We start from the raw sequence: 8,272 nt of genomic DNA on the forward strand, positions 1-8,272 counted from the left end.
AATATCACAAATAAATAGAATTTTTTAACTCATCCAGAAACACTACATAACAAATAAGCCTCTCATTTACAAGAATAAGTCCTCTAGGCAAAACCATTCTCAGGGAAAAAAATGTTTCTGAAACTGCATATCCTATTAGCTCACACTCTCTCTCTAAGATGCCACAGTGAGACTTTTATAATTACCCAGCAGAGCCCAAACAGCCCACAAGTGGATTAAACCCTCCTATTACTCCACCTTAATTAGGACTAACAAAATCCCTTATAAAACTGGACCCAGCTGGTGTCTTAGCTTTTTTTTAAAATCATCTTCACTACAGAGGGGATATGATAGAAGGGAGAGAGTGAGGTAGGGAAGAAGCTGACCACAAGGGAGAAAGTAGCTGAAAAAATTATATAGATGTCAAAAGAATATAAAATACAGGGTGGGATTAGTATCACTTTCTGTTTTCTTGGTCCTTTTCTTGCTTTCTCTATTTCATTGTCTTTGGCTAAATCTATCCCCTCTAAATGCTACTTCTCAGGGCTAGTGTCCTTGATTTTCTCTTTGAAAATGTGGTTGTCCTAGTTTTATTTTTAAACAGTGTCATAAGCTATTAAACTATTGTAAACACATTTTAGACTCAGGCAGCATTTCAAACTCAGGCAGTCTGAAGTTTGAAGGAGCATTCCTATTTCTTTGTGTAGGAACTCATTTACTAGAAATAGACCAACTGCAATGACTTTTCTAAAGCCACACTTCAACAACTCCTCACCCACTCTTGACCTCTCACTTTATCCCATCAGTTACTCAAACCCTTGACTGTCATCACTATAAATCAGGTGTGTGACTGCAGTGAAGATTTTCTGCTTTCTTGCAAATACCAAGAGTAAGTTGCAGGGCAAGCAAGTTAAGCCCCCAAAGGCTGTTGGCTAGTAGTGTCACAGCTGGCTAACAGAAATGTTGACCTATTTTAGCTGACTTTCTGGCCCTTTTTGTTAAACAATCTTAGTCATCTATCTCCTCAGAAAAACTACAGGAAAAACTAAATTTTTCCAGGCTGACATCTCAGGCCAGGATGTCATCTGCATATGATGGCAATTTTCAACAGTTCCTTATATTCAGTGGTTAAGTAAATTAAAACAGGCAGGGGTGTTCACACTACAACAGTCAAAACACGGGGAGAACTGAGGGAAGTGCTGCTTAACTGAGCCTGGGAGGGAAAAGGGGTATACTCCTGCTTTGAGCTTACTTTGATTCTGCCTGACTTTAACCGTGGCTTAGATTCAATATAAAAAACAAAAACCAGACCAACACACAAACAAACAACTCCACATTCTTCACTTCAGCTTTTCAAACAAATACCAGATCCAACATTAACTCTTGTTGAAGGGTAATGGAGTTTTCCCCCAGCAATGTTTGCTCTTTATTATTCTGTCTCTGAATGAGGGGCAACATTTCAGATTGGGTAGCAGGGACTTTAACTGTGATTCCAGGGGCTACTTAGGCACCTGGGAAACTCTAGGGGTTTTTTTGCAGATAAAAGTGTAGAAGTTTGCTGACAGGAGCCCTGTATCTATTTCCTATATAAAGAGTAAAAATTAAATAAATATTAGATCCACTCACCTCTAATACTAATGTGTTCTGACATCTTGTGTCAAGTCATGTAAGAGGCAGTGGTTAGGTTTGAAGTTTTAATGTATAGTTTTACTCTGTTACGAACTCTTGAATACAACTATTGAAACAATTGTAGAAAAATCTAGATTACTTTCTATTATTTAAGTTACTGACTTTTTGTGCTTCACCAAGCTTGGAATAGATAATTTAATGTTTGAAGGCATCCTAGTAGGGCAAGGTCATGTGAGTTTATACTGCACCTGTCTGAGGTTATAAAGCTGTTACCATACTACAAATAGTAGACCAGAAATTGACTTTAAACAGGAACGAAACTAACACTTTCAAGTCACTTTCACAGTATTGCCAACCCCAAATGTTAAAAAAATCATGAGTCAGGCTCACCAAAAATCATGAGTCAGGCTCACCAAAAATCATGAGTCAGGCTCACCAAAAACCATGAGTCAGGCTCATCAAAAATCATAGGATTGGCTTAAAATCATGAGATTATATAAAACATAGATTTGGTGTTCTTTTTTATTGCCTTCTGCTTTTTGAGCCTTTAGGGTACACTGGGCTCACATTTTGAAGCTTTCTCCACAGCAACGAGGGCTAGAAACTTACTTTCCCTTTAAGAATGAAGGCTAAAACCATCACATAACCACTTGACTCCAGGAGCTGGGCCTTTAAGGAAAATACTTATCATGAGACTTATGACAAAATCATGAGAGTTGACAACACTGCTTTCACCTTTGTTTAAAGGCTAGTTACTTTCCAGAAGGCTCTTAAACATAACACTACAGTGATTGAGTTGCAGGTCTCACAGGAGAATATTTAAAACCAAAAACCAAGAAAATCCCACATTTTAAAGTTGAGAAAAAATTGAGTCTTCTGAGGTATATCAGGGCCACTGCAGGCAGGAAGTGAAAATAAACAGGCACAGGAGATCTGGGCAGCTCCTCCTCTTGGAAAAAAAGGTGAAGATCAAATATTCCAGTCCTTCATCAGGTAAAACTTCTATTGCCATCGGGCTCCACTCATAGATATTAACATGTGCTCAATAACTATAGATTTCATATTTAAATATCTAAGACATCTTATCTAGGTCTACACTTTTTATATGCATTGGCTCCGGGACTCCATTTTTTAAACAGTGCTGAGCACACAGATGGTGCCCAGTGAATAATACAAATCATGACAATAATCGTTGACTTTATGGACTATGGATGTAATTTCTATTCTTTGTTCTAGAATTGGCCTGAATACAGCTGAAATCCCAAGAATTTGAGGCACAAACACATTGGATACTCATACAGCACTTTCTCTTTCCTTCTTTTTCTCAGAACAAAAAATGACAAAACAAAATGGTTTTCAGTTACAATGCAAAATTTCACAGCAGTCATTGCTCTACAACCCAGCATGGGACAAAACCTGCCACCCCTTGAAGGGGGAGGTTAAGTGATCTCCTCTCATCTGACTCTCATTCTCTTTCTTCATTCTTCCTCACCGCTGTGCTGCTTTTCATGCTGTCAACCATGACATCTTCCCAATTGCCTGGGACCATTTTGCAGGAGTCTCAGAGAACTGGCCTTCTTGATTTTACTCCCATCTATCAGAGTCTTTTTGTACCATGCAGCAGAGAGAAAGCCCTGAGAGATCTGGGTTCTACTTCCCACATGGACTTCCTGTATGATCTCAGGCCTTGCCTTAGCGACAGAGTTTCAAAAGTTTTTAGGCATCCGAAGATGCAACTAGATGTCTAGTGGGGTTTACAAAGCACCCAACCATCTAAACGCTTTTGAAAATGCCATTAGGTGCATAAATACCTTTGAAAATCAGGCCCTTAGTCTCTCTGTGCCTCAAGTGTCCCATCTGTACAATGGGATGACACTGCTCTAGCTCACAGAAGGGCTGTGAGGAGAAATAGATTAGACATTTTGAGGTGCTCAGATACTACCATGATGGAGCCACATAAGTATCATAGGTAGAGTAGGAACTTATACCACTGATATCCCTTCCCTTGGTTTTGGACCCTGACATCTCCCTCTTTTCTGAATGTAACCTTGGCTCAGAGGGCTTGGCTATATTTCTTCTGAGTCCCCTGCATTTTTTCTTCAACACCCTGTTGTACAGGCTCATCTAACAACTTCCAGATCCTTAATCTAATCACCAGCCCTTTCTCATCATAAAAAAAACCCGAGAGTTCTGTAGCACTTTAAAGACTAACACATTTAATTTCTGTAGGCATAAGTTGTGCAGCCCACGAAAGCTTATGCTTACAGAAATTAAATGTGTTAGTCTTTAAAGTGCTAGAGAGCTCTCGTTGTTTTTTGCTGTATACAGACTAACATGGCTACCCCTCTGGAACATTTCTTATTTTAATCACCCTGCCTCTGTTTGTAAACAAAATACTCACTCGCTGCCCCAGGGGTACAAGCTGGGAGAAGCCCCTCTCCTCTGCAGAACTCACATTCCACACTCAGTTAAGTGCTCTACCTGGGCAAGGATGTGAGTCAGGATAAGACCTCCTGTACAAAATTCCTGGGGCAGGAGCGCACCCCTTCTCTGAAGCAGAGATGATTGAAAAAGAAAATCCCAGAGGTAGTCATTTCCTCCTTGATTCCCCAAAACCACATCTTTTCATTTTATTTAAAAGGTTTCATGATAACTCAAGCAGTACAGGAGTTACATGCCTTGGTAGCTTCTTAGCCAGGTTTTCTCCACGATCGCTTTAGCAGAGCACTCTGATACACAGAAAGTATAGAGACCCAAACTCTCTATAAACACATCCTTGTTGGGGGGATGGGAGGCAGTTGTTTGGATCTGCACCTGAGCTGAGATCTGAATTTTGACTCTCTCTCATTGTCCTTCAAAAGAAGTTGACTCAAAACTCTAGCACCAAACAGATCTGAAATGTGTGAGTTAAAACATTTGTACTGGAGTCTGCATTTTACAGTTCAGGCCTCATATCTACTTCAGAAGAATATTCTGAATCATGTTGCAGGAGTTGCTACTCGCCTGATTGAGAAATAGAAAAAGGAAATGTTTAGATATCAAATTAAAAATTATGTTCACAGCATATGCCCCTGAGACGTTAGATAAATTCGTAAATACTCTTGCTGAAAAGTTGTAATGTAACTCTACTTTATTGCTTAGACTCCAGAACCTTAACACACAAGAACCCAAATCAGAAAGTGACAAAGTAGGCTGCTCCTTAAGGCAGTGAGGCACAACTCAACCCACCTTACTGTTTGCTAGCTCTTTGCCAGCTGACTTACCAAGCTCATTAACCTGCAAGCAGGGCCAGGAGACATTTTACACTTAAAGCGTTAGCTCTAATTTTAGCAGAGTTGTTAAAATACCACAAAAATATGATATTAAAAATACACCTTTCGATTTCCACTAGAAAATGGAAGAGAGATAAGGTCACCAACTGTGCAGAATATTATAACCACTTCATCACAATAGTTCCAAAGAGCTTAGCGTGCGATGATGTTTCACCCTGGGAAGAACCATTATCTCTGTGATCATCCTCTAGAAATCATCTCTCAGTGTGGTAGGTTTTCACCATTAAAACATTAGGGGATATCATGGTAGGGAAAGAGCTCAATCTCTTTAGTTTAACAAAAAGAAGGCTAAGGGGTGACTTGATTAATCTATAAGTATCTACATGGGGAACAAATATTTAACAATGGGCTTTCCAGTCTAGTGGAGAAAGGTAGAACATGATCTGAGCTAGACAAATTCAGACTGACAGAAATTCAGACAGAAATAAGGCATACATTTTTTAATGGGAAGAGTAATTAACCATTGAAACAATTTACCAAGGGTCACAGTGACAATTTTAAAATCAAGATTGATTGTTTTGGGTTTTGTTTTTTTTTAAATAAATGTTCTCAAAGAATTATTCTGGAGAGTTTTACGGCCTCTTTCATACAGCAGTTCAGACTAGATCACAATAGTCCTTCCTGGTCTTGGAATCTATGAATGATCCTCTTTAAAAGCATTTACTTTACAAGAAATGGTACACTCTACCCCATCTTTAATTCAGCGAGCATTAGGGAGAGTTCTGCTCGTAAAACAGTGCTACCAGTTAACTTTCAAGTCACCTCATTTATATCACGTCATGTGTCACATAGTATCTTTTAAACATGATGTACTCATTTTTTATGGTGATGTGTGTTAATTTATCTTTTGATTTTTCCTAAGGTACTGTGTGATATGCCATAAATCATGTGGAATTCCATGAAGTCACATGAAGCTTGCAATATCTCAAGAGGTTAGCTGGAAGTACAGTTGTGTGAGTCTGTCATTTCAGTTTTCAGAGGGTTCAGTGAACCTTTCCTTTTCTGTTCAAAGCTAAAAAGTCTGCAATCAAGTCTTCCATGGCTTTGAATAGGAACTTTGGGAAACCATTTACTTTGCAAGCTTTCCACCTGAAATCATAAATCCTTCCCTGGCACCTGAAATTCAGTCCATGTTCATTCAAAACCCAAGTTCACTAAGAGCTACAGGTACAAATTGCTGCATTATAAATTAACTGTAACCACGCAGGACAAAGACCCATATGTCATTATGGATGGTCAGTGTTACCCCATCAGAAACAAACAAAATAAAGATGTAGCAGAAATGAAAAATACCAAGATAAAGTGATTAGAGGCCTGCAAAATCCTCCATAAAAAGAGATGTTGAAAAGATCAGGACTTTAATTTATAGTGCGGATGACTAAGTGTTGACAAGACAGAGTTAAAACAAGGAATGGTATATACAAAGGAAATCAGGCATGTCTGTCTACATTAAAATAAGAACAAGAGGACACCTAATAAAATTGAAAGGCAACAAATTTAAAACCAACAAAAAGGAATATGTTTTAATCAGTACATAATTAATCCTTGGTACTCATTGCAACAAGGTATAATTGAAACCAAGAATAAAAGTTATGGATAATAAAACACACACTGTTATATTAGTTAGGATATAAAAAAAACAATAAGTGTTGTGAATCCTCAAGCTTCAGAACATACAAAGACCAACTGGTAGCTAAAGGATGAGGAAGAAATTACCCCATATAGACAGTTATTCCATTACAGGATGTATTGCACCTTCCTCTGAAGTATCTGGTACTGGCCACAGCATAGAAATTCACTAATGTTGAGCAAAGGGCCTATCCATTGTGATGATTCAATTCAAAACATCCCTAAATCCATGTCATGTGTGTTGATCACTGTTCATTCTACATTCCTTAAATCAAAGAACTGGGATCCAGTAGTGAAATGCATAAATATGAGCTTTATTAGTCATGTCTTTAATATATAAAAAATTCACACAGAACTCACTAATCTCCCAAAATTCTGTCCCCTTATGCCCTCAGCTCCGTTTAAAACCTGAGAAGGATTCTCTAGAAGCAGTCCTTTCTTTGTTTGTTCCCAAAGTCTTGAGGACCAATTCTTGCTACGTCTCCAGGAGAAGGGGTCAACAAGAATTTACACCACCGCACCCTCCAGATTTTGGGGTGCTCCAGTAGTCAAAACAGCCCACTGCATAAGTTAGTGGTCCCTGGAAGCTCTAATGCAGCAATCTGTCTACATGCAGGGAGATAGACTCTGTCTCCTGGTGACGAATTCAGTGGGGATATCCTGTAAGATATCACTGTTATATCACTGCCGTTCATGACTGACAAAAAGAGCTGTCTCTTGGGGATGTAGAAGGATTCTGACAGGTGTAGGATTGTTTCCAAACATGTGGGTGTTCATCCTCTGATAGAAAAGCAGCCTAAAAAAGTTTACACCAATAATTATCATAGCAAGAGATTGACTTCTCCCACCCACCTTCTCCCAAACCCCGTTAAACATTGTTTTCAGGTGACACACCAAGCACTACCAGGCTACATAAGTCAAATTTGCATGTGGACAATTAAGTGTAACAGAGTCTCTTTGATGTAGAAACTAAGGTATCCCTCTTGGGATGGAATACTGCTAATTTGAGTATTTCGGTGACAAACCGATGTGTGTGTTTGTGCTGAAAGTGTCACACACATCAATGCAGCAAATTGTATGTATGACATGTGCATCCAGATGTGAACATTTAGAATAGACTGAGCTATTTTTTAGAAACCTGCCTCTCTGAAAACGATGATTAAAGAAAAGTATAGTTGTCAGGGACAAAAAGCTCTAATAAAAAATAGAAGAGTAGTTTAGAGAATTAACCAGGAAAAGCCAGTTCTGTAGTGTTACACAGTGCAAGGTAGCTGTTTGTGAATAGAAACATAGTGGGCAATACAGCTTTAACCAGTATAGTCTTTTCTATTGAAACTGCAATGGGAAGGATTACTGTCTTCTGGAGCATCTTTGAATTTTAAATTGACACACACAAATAAATTATTCAAGCAACGTTTCTGTAAACAGGCCCTGAATGAGCTCCCCCTTGCAAAGCCATCTGGAGAAGGCTTTAGGACCAAACAGTATTTATATGATCACAACCACCACTCTGCACAGATATCCAGCAGACAGAGCTGTGTTGTCAAAGTGATTGACTTTGGGGGGAGGGCGGGTTACAAATCACTTTACAAATTAATTTCACTTGAATGCGGGGGTAATGAAATGTTGTTATCCTTACTGTATGAGCAAAGGGCAGCAGACCTGTGTTCAGTCTGTCCTGATTGAGCAGGTCACGGTCAGCT

General features: G+C 38.9%; 1 long non-coding RNA gene across 1 annotated transcript; it reads left to right on the plus strand.

The window, feature by feature from the left end:
* The first annotated feature begins 258 nt into the window (after nt 1-258).
* On the plus strand, nt 259-6,539 carry LOC137150805 (uncharacterized). Its single transcript, XR_010919064.1, has 3 exons — nt 259-348; nt 5,000-5,149; nt 5,803-6,539. It is a non-coding gene; the product is annotated as an uncharacterized lncRNA (long non-coding RNA).
* The last annotated feature ends 1,733 nt before the right edge of the window (nt 6,540-8,272 follow it).

Source organism: Emydura macquarii, unplaced genomic scaffold (genome assembly GCF_026122565.2).
Source record: "Emydura macquarii macquarii isolate MOO-44397 ecotype Brisbane River unplaced genomic scaffold, CSIRO-AGI_Emac_v2 contig_1027, whole genome shotgun sequence".
Classification (NCBI taxonomy): Eukaryota; Metazoa; Chordata; order Testudines; family Chelidae; genus Emydura; species Emydura macquarii.